Source organism: Gymnoscopelus braueri (genome assembly GCF_963280865.1).
Source record: "Gymnoscopelus braueri genome assembly, chromosome: 8".
In the NCBI taxonomy this organism is placed as follows: domain Eukaryota; kingdom Metazoa; phylum Chordata; class Actinopteri; order Myctophiformes; family Myctophidae; genus Gymnoscopelus; species Gymnoscopelus braueri.
The window spans coordinates 52,983,017-52,998,513 of NC_137609.1; the positions used below are offsets into that span (position 1 = coordinate 52,983,017).

The window sequence follows — 15,497 nt, forward strand, 5'->3', positions numbered from 1 at the left end:
TCCAGACAGTGTAATTTCTACCTGCTGTCAAATGTCACATTATCGTCTCCAGGTGCATCTAATCATATATTTATTTGTGGTAAATTAAGGCTTTGAGCTGAACGGCCTGTTCTCTCCGTCACACCAACCATGTTTTCCATTTGCACTGGTGGCTTATTTTCTACTCAATAGTAGGATTGACATCAAGCATGACTGGATTACAACACTGGATTACTGGCAACCAAACCTTCACCCCCAAAGTTCAGGATGTTCAGGATGTCACCAGGCTTGATGTGACACACAATATGACACAAGTCACTGCTCTGTTGGGGGCCGAGCAGTTCAGCAAATGGAAACACATCAGTAATTATCAATGAAAGTGAATTAGCATCAATATTACATTTAGTTTGTACGTCTTTGCATTCTTAGATACACAAAGGTGTGTCATTGCTCAGCTACAACCCAACATCAAATGATTTACAGGAAAACAACGCATACCTAGATGTTACATAAGGACTTCAATTGAAACAATTATTTGTTTTGTGTTATATTATAGGAACAAGCATTTGTTTTAGTTATTTTTCAATAAAACAAAAATAAACTCGAAAAAGTGCTCCTCGGAGCACAGGCCAGGTCAGGTACGTTATTGTGGGCCAACAATGTTCTGAATTCGCTATCAGGATGAAATATGAAAAATCGGACAGATCACTTGACTATAGAGGTTATACCGATTTGTGTGATGTTTGGGCAAAATCTGTAGGAGTAATATATAAGAAAAGATATGTTTAGCTAAAAATCTGCGTCCTGGTGGCGCTATAAGAATTTGGGGCAGAGGTTCTGCTCTGGCATTTAGGGAGTTTCGCTTCGATCGGGCCAACGGTGCCGGAGATTAGCTGCTCACAGACGGACGGACTGACTGACACTCTTGACGGACACACTCACACACACACACAAACACACACGCCGACGGATGGACGGACGGACGGACGGACGGACAGGGTGCAAAACATAGTCTCTATCACGCATTCGGCCTGGCGGAGACAACTATACCAAGACATTGCAGAACATATAATAGACATTGATATATTATAGGAGATGACAGGTTGATGTATGTTTGAAAGACACTGCACCTTGTTAGTATAGTGTAACATTAACCTTCAACATGAATTCTACTTCACTTCTCTGTGTTTGTTTTCATCTCCTCTGCACTCTTCTACCTTCCTTTCTCCTCTCATCTCCTCTCCTCTCTCTGTCTCTCATCCATTCTGTCTTCATTTCTCCTCTCATCTCATCCATTCTGTCTGCATTTCTCCTCTCATCTCATCCATTCCTCCCTCTTGTTTTTAAAGCCGTCCAGCAGACAGCTCTGCTCAACCAAGAACTCACTGAGTGTGACACAGAGTCACAGATAGCATGCTGACATGTCCATCAATACTGACACCTTATTTTACCTCTCCTCTCCTCTCCTCTCCTCTCCTCTCCTCTCCTCTCCTCTCCTCTCCTCACTACATCCAGGTTTCTCTCCTGCAGGGATCAGAGCTCCATGTGCATCCATCACTGTCACATTCAGTGTGTTTATTATTAGTTTGACTCCCAGCTGTGTGTTGTGTGGGTGTGATGACAGGATTTCATGGTCAGGTTGAACAGAGATCAGAGAGACATAGAGCTTCCGTCTGTCACATAACATGATGCTGTAATGTTCAGCCCAGCATGGATCTCCTTGTAGATGTTCACATCTGACACACTGCCTCGTGTCCAGAATAGGTGGCATTAAAGGAGTAGTTCACCCAAAAAATGACTTATTTTCTATCAATTACACACCCCGTGAAGCCTTGAATTCATGTTTGTCTTTGTCATATTCCTATGCCAATAATGTGATGACTGGTGGAGTCTCCTACCGGAGACATTATAGCATCTTTCCGCCAGTCATCAAATTATTGGCTTAGGAATAAATGAATCTCCATGAATTCAAGGCTTCATGGAGTGTGTAATTGATAGAAAATAAGTATTTTTTTGGGTGAACTACTACTATTAAATCCTAATTTATACACCACCCGACAATGGTGCAATGGTGCTTGCCAAATATAACTGATCTCCAAGTTAACGTGTTGATGCCAGTTGTCTGTCAGCTGTACTCTTGTCAGTTCTGAGCCAGTCAGTGGATCAGTTGAGTAACAGAAGAGGTGTGGAGGAACTAGAATCATCTGGTTGTTGTTGTTGTGTAAACGAGGAGGTGATTTGAACAGTAGAACTCGCATATTTAATGAAATGCTCCAAAAGACAGATTTATCCCTAAACTTTCACTCACAAAGGAGGAGGAGACCCATCGGTGCAGTCAGAGCGCTGCTGTCATAGTTTCAGGTGAAAGAACAAAAGCAAGGCTGCCAGGCAGAGGGAGAGCTGGTTGCTACATATATATTATTTATTTTCACACAAACAATGTGTTACCTTTAGCTGTGAATGAGGTTTTTCTCCTCAATGGTTTTCTGAACATATTCTCAAGATTCAAGACTCAAGAAGTTTGTATTTGTCACTGACATATACAGGTACAAGCAGCGAAATGCAGATTGTGCTGCATATCACGAAAAGCAGGGCTGTATTAGCCACTGGGCCCAGGCGGGGCCCTTGGCTCTCAGGGGCCCTTCGGCCATCGACGATTTACTAAAATGAAATGTATAGGTTAGTCGAATATCAAATGTTTGGGCCCCTCCTCTGTATTTACAGCAGTGATTCTCGCTTTCAAGGCCCCCTCAAAGTGGGCCCTTTGAGGGCCACAAAAAAAAAACGTTTTTGCAAAAAACAGATATTAAAGTAAGAAAATAACTAAATAGAATAGAATGACAATAATAAAGAAATACAGTGATAGGGATTTACACTCATACTTAGGGACGTGTCTTAGACAGGCAAAGTAGCTTAGCATAATTAGCAGCTCTTTGTTCAATGGACAATACATGCATTGTGGCTGATGTTAAACAGTTAGAAGTGACTGCTGTGTATTCCTGTCACTTTGTACAGTATAGCAGACACCAAGCATAGTTTTCTGCAGACCTGGGAGCTACACTAATGTTCTTTAAACTTCTTATCTTGTTAAAACACATTTTCCTGCACATGGAGGTTCAGAGATACAGCTGCCACAGGAGAGAGAGGTGAGCTGAGGTGAAATGAGCAGTGTGGAAAATAGTTTGGAGCAGAAATCTGCTCGCGTTCCGTAAACACGCCGACATCTGCTGCAGAATGATTTCAATGTTGTTTGCTGAGTCATAGTGACCTGTGTTGTTGTTGGAGGGTGTATGATGTCACGTTTAGCTAGCAAGCATTGTTTTTCAGGATGTTATAGCAGCCTACACATCACCTGTCATTGAACTTGACATCAGGATGTTAAAGCAGCCTACATCGCCTGTCATTGAACTTGACATCAGGATGTCAAAGCAGCCTACATCACCTGTCATTGAACTTGACATCAGGATGTTATAGCAGCCTACATCACCTGTCATTGAACTTGACATCAGGATGTTATAGCAGCCTACATCACCTGTCATTGAACTTGACATCAGTTTGGTCCCACTGGTTCCATTTGTCCTGTTGTCATGGTAACTGAAGTCTCTCTGGACAGACAGCCAGTAGATCAACTGTCAATCAAACAGTGGTGGATGTAGAGATTATATTGAAGAGCTGTCACTCTTCTTAATGACTTATATGTTATTAACAAGAATGACAATAATGCACAGCCATCATGGTAGATATTCATTGTTTAGTTTAGTGCAGAAAATAACACTTGCGTTACAAACACGACCATCTGGCTTATTACTGGATACAGATACATATAAATATGAAGCCTGATTTATACTCTGCAGTACCACAGTGTTGTTCACAGAGAAGAACTGATCTATGACCTAACAACGTGTCACAATGTGTCTTGTGACACCGCTGTACTAATTATCAAGCTTTGGAAAATGGTTTTAAAATAAAGATTAAAAAAACCCTGATCAATAATGTCTCAGAGAAGAGAGGAAGGACAGTATTCACCTGTTTCCTAGGCTGTGTGTTTTCCACTTCCTGTCGGATTTCATTGGATATCATTAGTCATCTGACCAGTTTCATTGGATTTCATTGGATCAAATCGACAGGAAGTGGAACACACACAGGAAGTGAAAAGCCTAGGAAACAGGTGGATAGAAACAATAACAGACTGAATGCACATTGTTAAAGGAGAATTCCGCCCAACATTATTCTTACCTTTTATTATGACGTTATATATCCTAGGACGAGTGGTACAGTACAGAAATTACATAACTCCACAACGGATCCGCCACAGTTAACACATTACCTGCCAAAGACGCATAATATTTGTTCTATTAAATACATCACTTGCACGCCAAGAATGCATAAATGCGTTCAATTATCTTTTTTTTTTTTTTTTTTTCACAAGGGGCGCTCTAACACAGCTTTGGAATGATCGATCGTCACTCAGAGAAGAAGTAGTTGGATGTGACGTCATTTAAAAAAAACAGGAATCCATCCAGCCCAACTATGGGATTTTTAGAAAAACACTCTTCCAGTTCCAAGATGGTGGATTAGAATTTAGCTGAAATAGTGGCTTCAAAACAGGTGTGTAAAAACCAATGGGTGACGTCACGGCTCCCTTCGTCCATATTTTTTACAGTGTATGCAGAACATGACCAGAGGCTCAGAGAACAGCAGGTGTTCTCATCTACACTATCTCTCTTTTAATCACAACTTAATATCTTAAACCCCAGCATCTGTATTGTGGGGAAAGCTTTAGTTGTGAAAATTGCCGATCGACGCGTTGTGAGCTTGTCGATCTGCTATTTCCAGCGAAGGCTTTCCCCACAATAAGAGAAAACTGAAAAGACACTAGAATAGAGTCCTGAGGGACTCCGCTCAACTATATGGGGTTTAAGTGGTTAATCTCTCTCTCTCTCTCTCTCTCTCTCTCTCTCTCTCTCTCTCTCTCTCTCTCTCTCTCTCTCTCTCTCTCTCTCCCTCTCTCTCGACTGTAATCCCTTTTCCCTGTGTGTGTGTGTGTGTGTGTGTGTGTGTGTGTGTGTGTGTGTGTGTGTGTGTGTGTGTGTGTGTGTGTGTGTGTGTGTGTGTGTGTGTGTGTGCGCACGGTGAGGTTGTGGGGGCTGCATTAATCCCATCCAGCTGCTGCAATGCACGCACACACGCACGCACGCACGCACGCACGCACACACACACACACACACACACACACACACACACACACACACACACACACACACACACACACACACACACACACACACACACACACACACACACACACACACACAGTGAGTCTCTTAATGAGAGGATAACAGAGAGCCTCTGTCCAGCTGCTGTGTCATACTGCTACATAGCACCCCCTACAGGCCGTTTGGAACAATTATCATGTTGCTCCCCCAGTGGTCATGATTCACAAGGAAGGCTCTGATTGGACCAGGTTAGATGGGAGGCGGTTCTTATCCTGTTTTCCTTCTGTCTGTCTCTCCTACACTGTCTCCCTCTCAGCTTGTCCTACTGAATAAGGACACTAGTTGTCCTTCACTATTCTGATATCTCTTTAAAGTCAGAAACTTCAGCATTAATATAGACTGATAAATTGGGTTCTTGTACATCACTCTGCCAGCATTCTCTTCTCTTCTCTTCTCTTCTCTTCTCTTCTCTTCTCTTCTCTTCTCTTCTCTTCTCTTCTCTTCTCTTCTCTTCTCTTCTCTTCTCTTCCTCCAGCGTAACAGTGATGTCATGTGTCAGTATGGGGGGGGGGTTGTTCATGGAGTGTGTCAGTATGGGGGGGTTGTCCATGGAGTGTGTCAGTATGGGGGGTTGTCCATGGAGTGTAAATGAGGAACAGTGTGACCTGCATTGAGTCTCTTAATGATGTCAGGGCTGCTGGTTGTCACATGTGTGTTCAGGTCCAGACTCACAGGAGGAGAACAGAGCTGCAGCCTGTGTTAACAGAGTCTCTCCATAACACCTAACAGTCTGTGACAGTCCACCTCCTTCTCTCCTCTCTGAACCTTTACTCTCACTCTGTGTCCAGGCTGAGACGCTGGACTGGATTAATTTGAGCATGTTTAATTTTTTTTTTTTAAACAATTGAAATTTCTGTAATATTGTATTGGCAACAATTAAACGCACAATATCACCAAGTGATGTAAATTACTTGGTGATGGAACACCATTGTGTTCCATTTTAAAACATACAATACCCAACAGACTATACAAACAGCCATACAAATACACACCAATAAATACAAATATAGACGGTTAAAAAGGTAGGCTACTCATAGGACAAGTGACTTAACAAAGGCACACAGAAAGAGTGAATCTGTAGTCAAGCGGCAGTGAGGGGATAAGTTCATCTCAGTGCAATTAGTATGAAGAACTCAAGATCAGTTTTAAACTTTGGAAAGAAATTCAGGGATTTCAGATCTGCTGACAGAGCATTCCACTGAGTAGTGGCTGCGTAATAAAATGCATTTCTGCCCTTGAGCGTCCTAAACCTGGGGGAACTTTTTAATATTTGTATTTAAATGGCTATTTGGCACGTTCTGCACCTATATAGAGAACTCAACTCCTGACGTTATGTTATGTTGTGTTTTATTTATTTGATATTTATTTGATATGGACATCACAATTACATTGGACAAAACCAGAAGCATTGTTTAGATCGTGTCATATAAGAACTGTGTTCCAAAAATAAACAACACATGTTTGTTTTTAGCAGTGCTAGCATCAGGAGTGTGTTTGGTTTTAGCAGTGCTAGCATTAGGAGTGTGTTTGGTGTTAGCAGTGCTAGCATCAGGAGTGTGTTTCGTGTTAACAGTGCTAGCATCAGGAGTGTTTGGTGTTAGCAGTGCTAGCATCAGGAGTGTGTTTGGTGTTAACAGTACTAGCATCAGGAGTATGTTTGGTTTTATCAGTGCTAGCATTAGGAGTGTGTTTGGTTTTAGCAGTGCTAGCATCAGGAGTGTGTTTGGTGTTAACAGTGCTAGTATTAGGAGTTTGTTTGGTTTTAACAGTGCTAGCATTAGGAGTGTGTTTAGTTTTAGCAGTGCTAGCATCAGCACTGTGTTTGGTTTTAACAGTGCTAGTAGTAGGAGTTTGTTTGGTTTTAACAGTGCTAGCATCAGGAGTATGTTTGGTTTTAGCAGTGCTAGCATTAGGAGTGTGTTTGGTTTTAGCAGTGCTAACATCAGGAGTGTGTTTGGTGTTAACAGTGCTAGTATTAAGTGTGTGTTTGGTTTTAGCAGTGCTAGCATTAGGAGTGTGTTTGGTGTTAACAGTGCTAGCATTAGGAGTGTGTTTGGTTTTAACAGTGCTAGCATTAAGAGTGTGTTTGGTTTTAACAGTGCTAGCATTAGGAGTGTGTTTGGTTTTAACAGTGCTAGCATTAGGAGTGTGTTTGGTTTTAGCAGTGCTAGCATTAGGAGTGTGTTTGGTGTTGGCAGTGCTAGCATTAGGAGTGTGTTAGGTGTTAACAGTGCTAGCATTAGGAGTGTGTTTGGTGAGGAGGGGGCACGGTGGCGCAGTCGGTAGCGCTGTCGCCTCACAGCTAGAAGGTCCTGGGTTCGATTCCCGCCGGGGACGCTTTAACAGTGCTAGCATTAGGATCAGCTAGGATCCTAGCATCAGCACTGTGTTTGGTTTTAACAGTACTAGCATCAGGAGTATGTTTGGTTTTAGCAGTGCTAGCATTAGGAGTGTGTTTGGTTTTAGCAGTGCTAGCATCAGGAGTGTGTTTGGTGTTAACAGTGCTAGTATTAGGAGTTTGTTTCGTTTTAACAGTGCTAGCATTAGGAATGTGTTTAGTTTTAGCAGTGCTAGCATCAGCACTGTGTTTGGTTTTAACAGTGCTAGTATTAGGAGTTTGTTTTAGTTTTAACAGTGCTAGCATCAGGAGTATGTTTGGTTTTAGCAGTGCTAGCATTAGGAGTGTGTTTGGTTTTAGCAGTGCTAACATCAGGAGTGTGTTTGGTGTTAGCAGTGCTAGTATTAAGTGTGTGTTTGGTTTTAGCAGTGCTAGCATTAGGAGTGTGTTTGGTGTTAACAGTGCTAGCATTAGGAGTGTGTTTGGTTTTAACAGTGCTAGCATTAGGAGTGTGTTTGGTTTTAACAGTGTTAGCATTAGGAGTGTGTTTGGTTTTAACAGTGCTAGCATTAGGAGTGTGTTTGGTTTTAGCAGTGCTAGCATTAGGAGTGTGTTTGGTGTTGGCAGTGCTAGCATTAGCATTGACAAGAAGGTGAACGATATCCGATCCTCCTTCCCTCCTCCCCCGGCTGGTGCCCTGCGCACTACCCACACCCGTCTGCCTGCCACCCCCCCCTCTCTACCTTCATCTACTCCTCTTCCCCCCCCCATCCCCTCTCTATCCCACTTCTCTCCCCTCTCCCCTAACGAGGTCCTTCTCCTTGTTACCTCTAGTCGCCCCACCTCATGCTCTCTGGACCCGGTCCCATCCACTCTGCTGCAGTCTATTGCACCTGAACTTCTTCCCTTCTTAACCCACCTTATTAACACCTCTCTGACATCTGGCTACTTTCCCTCTACTTTCAAAACTGCCAGAGTCACCCCCCTCCTGAAGAAACCGACACTTGACCCCTCTGAGATCAAGAACTACAGACCGGTTTCCCTTCTATCCTTCCTATCTAAAACTCTTGAACGTGCTGTCTTTAAACAACTGTCCTCCTATCTCCACCAGAACAACCTCCTGGACTCCAACCAGTCTGGGTTCAAAGTGGAACCCCACTTTGAACCCATCCCGTCCTGGCAGTGACGGAGTCGCTCCATGCCGCTAGAGCGAACTCTCTCTCCTCCGTCCTGATACTCCTGGACCTGTCTGCAGCGTTCGACACGGTGAACCATCAGATCCTCCTCTCCACCCTCGAGGGGATGGGTGTCTCAGGCTCTGCACTCTCCCTGTTTGCATCCTACCTGACGGGTCGCTCCTACCAGGTGATGCTGAGAGGGTCTGTGTCAGAACCACACAGACTCACAACTGGGGTTCCCCAAGGCTCGGTTCTGGGTCCTCTTCTTTTCTCTCTCTACACTACATCTCTGGGTGCTGTCATCCACTCCCATGGCTTTTCCTACCACTGCTATGCCGATGACACCCAGCTGATCCTCTCATTCCCCCCCTCTGATACCCAAGTGGAGGCACGCATTGCTGCTTGTCTGGCTGACATCTCGGAGTGGATGTCGACAAACCACCTGAAGCTCAACCTGGACAAGACCGAGCTGATGTTCCTCCCGGGGAAGGGCTGTCCACACCGAGACATGGCCATCACCATTGATAATGCTGTGGTGACCTCAACTCGGACTGCGAAGAATCTGGGTGTGACCCTGGACGATCAACTGACGTTCTCGGCAAACATCGCATCAGTGACAAGGTCCTGCAGATTCCTCCTCTACAACATCAGGAGGATTCGCCCCTTCCTCACGGAGAAGGCAGCCCAGGTGCTCATCCAGGCTCTCGTCATCTCCCGCCTGGACTACTGCAACTCCCTCCTCGCTGGTGCTCCGGCATCTGCCATCAGACCTCTGGAGCTTGTTCAGAAAGCTGCGGCTCGTCTGGTGTTCAACCGCCCCAAGTTCTCCCACACAACCATCCTTCTCCGTTCTCTACACTGGCTCCCCGTAGCGGCTCGCATCCAGTTCAAAACCCTGGTGCTAGCCTATAGGGCAGTGAAAGGAACAGCTCCTTCCTACCTCCGGGCTATGGTCGATGCCTACACCCCTGCCCGACCACTTCGGTCTGCCACCTCGGGGCGACTGATTGCCTCGTCACTCAAGGGTCCTTCTGGCCGATCCACACGGTCACGACTCTTTTCTGTTCTGGCCCCACAGTGGTGGAATGAACTTCCCACTGATGTTAGGACAGCAGAGTCACTGCCCATATTTCGCCGCAGGTTGAAAACCCACCTCTTCAGGAAACACTACCCTTCCTCTCTGCCTGACCTACTTGTTGTTAACTAGTTGTACGAACGCTTGTTTTCTATTGTTGTATTGTTTATTGGATCTTGTTTAGTCGATACACTGAATTGTTTTAGCTCATGCTCATTTGACTTAGCTATTTTGTCTCATCTGTTTAAGGAAATAGGTAGCTGATATATTGCACTTTTACCTTAGCGCTCGGTATACTCTTGGTTGCTTGTTTTTGCAGAAAATGCACTAAAGACTTCTGGTGATTAGTAGTTTTCGTTCCCTACCTATGTTGAATACACTTATTGTAAGTCGCTTTGGATAAAAGCGTCTGCTAAATGACTGTAATGTAATGTAATGTAGCATTATGAGTGTGTTAACAGCGCTAGCATTAGGAGTGTGTTTGGTGTTAACAGTGCTAGCATTAGGAGTGTGTTTGGTTTTAACAGTGCTAGCATTAGGAGTGTGTTTGGTTTTAGCAGTGCTAGCATTAGGAGTGTGTTTGGTGTTAGCAGTGCTAGCATTAGGAGTGTGTTTGGTGTTAACAGTGCTAGCATTAGGAGTGTGTTTGGTGAGGAGGGGGCACGGTGGCGCCGTCGGTAGCGCTGTCGCCTCACAGCTAGAAGGGTTCGATTCCCGCCGGGGACGCTGTGGGCGTGTCTTCTCCTCCGCGTCATCAGCACCCATACCCTGGGTGGGGTTGGCCTACTCTGTGTGGAGTGTGCATGTTCTCCCCGTGTCTCCTAGGGTAGTAAATAACCTCAACTTGGCAGTGCTAGCAGCAGGGCTGTAATGATGTTCTATAAAAACACAACATTCCTGTAATCCTCCATTGAGACACAGACAATATAGACAGGTGTAGATTTAGCAGCATAGATTGACTGTGTGACTCTGGAACCATTTCATTTATTTTTTGGCACTTCATTGACTCCCTCATTGTGCCTCTTACTTCTCCTCCTTATGTCTCATTCTCTTTCATTCTTCATCTTCTCCTCCTCCTCCTCCTCCACACATCAAACTGTTCTCCTTCATCATTTCACAGTGTGACTGTTAAACCTCACAGCACCTCCCTAATATATCTCTTACCACCTCACTAACTGTGTGTGTGTGTGTGTGCGTGTGTGTGTGTGTGTGTGTGTGTGTGTGTGTGTGTGTGTGTGTGTGTGTGTGTGTGTGTGTGTGTGTGTGTGTGTGTGTGTGTGTGTGTGTGTGTGTGTGTGTGTGTGTGTGTGACAGTATTATTTTAATGGTGTGTCCAGAAAAGCCGCTCCAAATATTTCCCAGCATGCTCCGGGGGAGCAGGGAGTTCAGTGGGTCACTGGAATATTTAATTGGAGTCATAAATGTTCAGCTGCAATCTGTGTGTGTGTGTGTGTGTGTGTGTGTGTGTGTGTGTGTGTGTGTGTGTGTGTGTGTGTGTGTGTGTGTGTGTGTGTGTGTGTGTGTGTGTGTGTGTGTGTGGCCTGATCCTGAAAGAAATAGACATACGTTAACATTCATATTTTACATACCATGTAGCTGTAGCGGTATTTTAAAAGTGCTATTGATGAATGAATTTAGAACCTGAACTGAACTATAAAGTGATTGAACCCCTTAAAACCTATACTTATTTGATCGGGGTCCCACAGGGATCTTTACTAGGTCTGCTCCTTTTCTCCCTCAACACCAAATGTCTTCTACTGAATGTTCTCTCCAGATCTGCGATGCTAGGATTCATGTGGTTGGACACACACCATCATTACAGATGTTGGTTTGCAGTGTTCCACAGTGCTCAGCAGTAGATACAGATGTTTACTGGTCCACACTGCTCAGCAGTAAATGCAGATGTTTACACGGCGTTAACACCTACAACAATAGCCAGGACATAGAGAAAAAAATGTTTTTCGGTCGCGGCCAGGTGGGGCGGGGCTAGTGCGGTTCGAGTTGAGCCCCCACGGCAGTGCACATAAATTGGCGCGCCCGAAATCCAGATGTTCAGTGCTCAGCAGTAAATGCTGATGTTCCAGTGCTCAGCAGTAAATCCAGATATTGCTCAACCGTAAGTCCAGATGTTTACTGGTCCACAGTGCTCAGCAGTAAATCCAGATGTTGCTCAGCAGTGCATCCAGATGTTGCTCAGCAGTGCATCCAGATGTTGCTCAGCAGTGAATCCAGATGTTGTTCAGCAGTAAATCCAGATGTTGCTCAGCAGTAAATCCAGATGTTGCTCAGCAGTAAATCCAGATGTTGCTCAGCAGTAAATCCAGATGTGTGCAGTGGTCCACAGGGAGCTGATGTGAAGCAGCTGCTGTTATCACTTCACTGTCAATAATGTGCTGCCTCAGCATGTTTGTCAACGGCAGGAGGTTAATGAGGTCCATGTCTTCACTGGAGGTTAATGAGGTCCATGTCTTCACTGGAGGTTAATGAGGTCCATGTCTTCACTGGAGGTTAATGAGGTCCATGTCTTCACTGGAGGTTAATGAGGTCCATGGCTTCACTGGAGGTTAATGAGGTCCATGTTTTCACTGCTTCTTTCCACATTATTCCTCCTGTGACAGCAGCACAAATGTGTCCTTGTTACAGCAAATCAAAAGTGAAACTTCTGCAGTGGCTAAATGTGTTCGTATTGTCTAGTGAGTTCCTACTGTAAATGGCTCAGATCCATTATTGTATTTGTAGTTTTATTGTGTGTAAAGTGGAGATGTTTAATGTTTATAAGTATTAATTTATTTAGTAGTTTTAGTGTGTGTAAAGTGGAGTTGGAACACAGTCATTCAGCCTCTGGAGTCTTGCTTCAGTTCAGATAATTGCTCCTCTCTCTTTCCCTCTTAGTTTGTCATGCAGGGGATTCAGTAATGATGCAGTTAATGGTCTGGTTTGGAGGTCCAATGTTGTGAGCTTCATCAAACATGTCATACGCAGTGGTGGAAAGTAACTAAGTACATGTGTTTAAGTACTGTGCTTAAGTACAATTTTGAGTTACTGTTTACTTCACTAGAGTATTCAATTTGCAATACCTTTACTTCTACTCCACCACATCTCAGAGGCAAATATTGTACTTTTACTCCACTACAATTATTTGAAAACTTTAGTTACTAGTTACTCTGCAGATATAAATGACTATATTATAAAACATACATTAACCACTTTAGCCCTATTTTATACATAGGCTATTTGAAAATAGCCGATCTACAAGCTCACAACGTGTCGCATCGCGACGCTGTTGTGAGCTTATAGATCTGCATATCTGCATATCTGCATATCTGCATATCTGCATGTCTGCATGTCTGCATGTCTGCATGTCTGCAAGTATATTTTGATCCCAATATTTTTGTACTTTCACTCAAGTAGCATTTTGAACACAGGCCTTTTACTTGTGTAACAGAGTATTTTTATATAGTGGTTTTGCTACTCTTACTTAAGTAAAATATCCAAGTACTTCTTCCACCACTGGTCCTACGTTAGGCCCACGCTACACACCCACCCGGGTGGACGTGATGTCACAACCCCCACCGACCAATCATCTGCTACGCTCCACATTATAATAAAGACGGATGTGTTTGTGGACATGGACCTCTTCTCTCATTAGAGTGATTTATAGTCTCTCTGCTTTCAGGAAACCAGACGAATCCTTTTGCAATTTATCCAGCTCTAATTAATGGCTCGTAATTAAACCCTGTAACCTTTTTCCCTCTCCGGTCTCCTATGCTCACCTGCAATGCAAATGTTCAGTGTTTAACCCATAAAGACCGGGAAAGCATCTGTCATTTTAACCATTATTTTATACTTTGGCTATTAAAAAATATCAGATGTAGGCCTATGCTATGAGCTTGTAGATCTGCTATGTTTGAAAAATCATGAAAATGTGTGCAAAATCCAACATTTGTAACTCAAATCTTTGCTTCTGGGGGATTCTACAAATGTCTTCTAAATCCAAACAGTTTTTTGAAAAAAAAACTTGTTGTTTAATCAGTGGTTCTCAAACTTTTTTCATGTCAAGGGCCCCCAAAATTATATTGTATTTGGCCGCGGACCCCCATCTCAAAATATGTTGTTCCAGGGACCCCCAGAAGCAAAGATTTTAGTAAACAAAAATCACTTTAAAAAATGTATATATTCAAAGATTTGCAAAACATTTCACGATTAAAAAAAAATAGCAGATCTACAAGCTCATAGCGCGGCACTCGGGTGCCGCGCTATGAGCTTGTATATCTGCTATTTTTGAATAGCCAAAGTATAAAATAATGGTTAAAGTGGTTACACAGATGCGTTTCCGGTCTAAATGGGTTAATGTTGCCTGGTGGCCTGTCGTTAGTAAAGTGATGTAAGGAGCAGCAGGTGAAATGATGGTGAATGTGTCTCCTCCTCCTCGCGGTTCCTTCCTAATGATGTGATTTATTACAGCTGCGTTTTGTCCCCGTCTGACAGCCACCTTATGGTCCTTGTCTCAATGTTAAACTGTTACAGGACAAGAGCTCCATCTAGAACATTCATTAAATGTACGGAGGTGACTGAACTGTATCTGTGACCTGTGCTGAGTGTGGAGAATTAGAGAGAGAGAGAGAGAGAGAGAGAGAGAGAGAGAGAGAGAGAGAGAGGAGGGGGGAGGGGGGAGGGGGAGGGGGGAGGGGGAGAGGGAGAGAGGGAGAGGGAGAGAGACTTTATGAGGCAGGGAAATATATGAATATGGAGAGATTAGGCTTCAGTGTGTATGTGTGCAAATGATTGACCTTGGCTACAATGTTAATCACCCTTATGTTAATAATCATAAAGTCATAAAGGCAATGTCACTGCGTGCAGGGTTCTCCAGCACAGTGAACATGCCCTTTGAAAATGATTATAATATATATAATTGTATTAAATATTTAAATATTGTTTGTGCATGCAGGTGCAGCTCCAGTGCCAGAACATAGTGAACATGATCATTAAATATTGTGTTCATAATCATAAAGTCAGGTTAATCTCCAGCACAGTGAACATGATCATTACATATTATTATAATAGACCACCAAAGTCTGACGTCATTTACACATCCTTTGTTTGTCTACCTGGTTCGCAGTTTTCCACCCCCGTTCTGAATCCCATAGACGTATTTAATATCGGGTCAAATAAGAACTGTGTTACAAAAATAAACAAATGATCAAGGTTTGACTCTTATGGATATGAAGAAACTGACGGTGAGAAAACGATAATGTTACTTCCGCCGAATTAGTCACATTTTCGCCAGAAACAGACTGTATCAAATATAAGTGACTGACTATCATAAACGATACAGAGCCTGACAATATCGCCGGGACAGTGTGTTTATTTTTGGACCACAATTCTTATATGAGACGATTCTAAGATGACCCAATGTTATTCTCCATAGAGAAATTACTTCCGCAAACCTGGGGATGAACGAGTGACGTCAGGACTTCGGTGGTCTATATATAATATGATTGAATATTGTGTTAATAATCATAAAGTCAGGTTCATCTCCAGCACAGTGAATGATCATTAAATATTATTATAATATATAATATGATTGAATATTGTGTTAATAATCATAAAGTCAGTGAACATGATCATTAAATATTATTATAATATATTGT

The 15,497-nt window shown here is 43.3% G+C and overlaps 1 protein-coding gene across 3 annotated transcripts in view; it reads left to right on the forward strand.

Annotated features, from left to right (window-relative positions):
- The window catches only part of LOC308091058 (polypeptide N-acetylgalactosaminyltransferase 10-like), a 99,099-nt gene that overhangs the window by 41,206 nt on the left and 42,396 nt on the right, over window positions 1-15,497 (forward strand). The gene's annotated exons all lie outside the window — the stretch shown is intronic.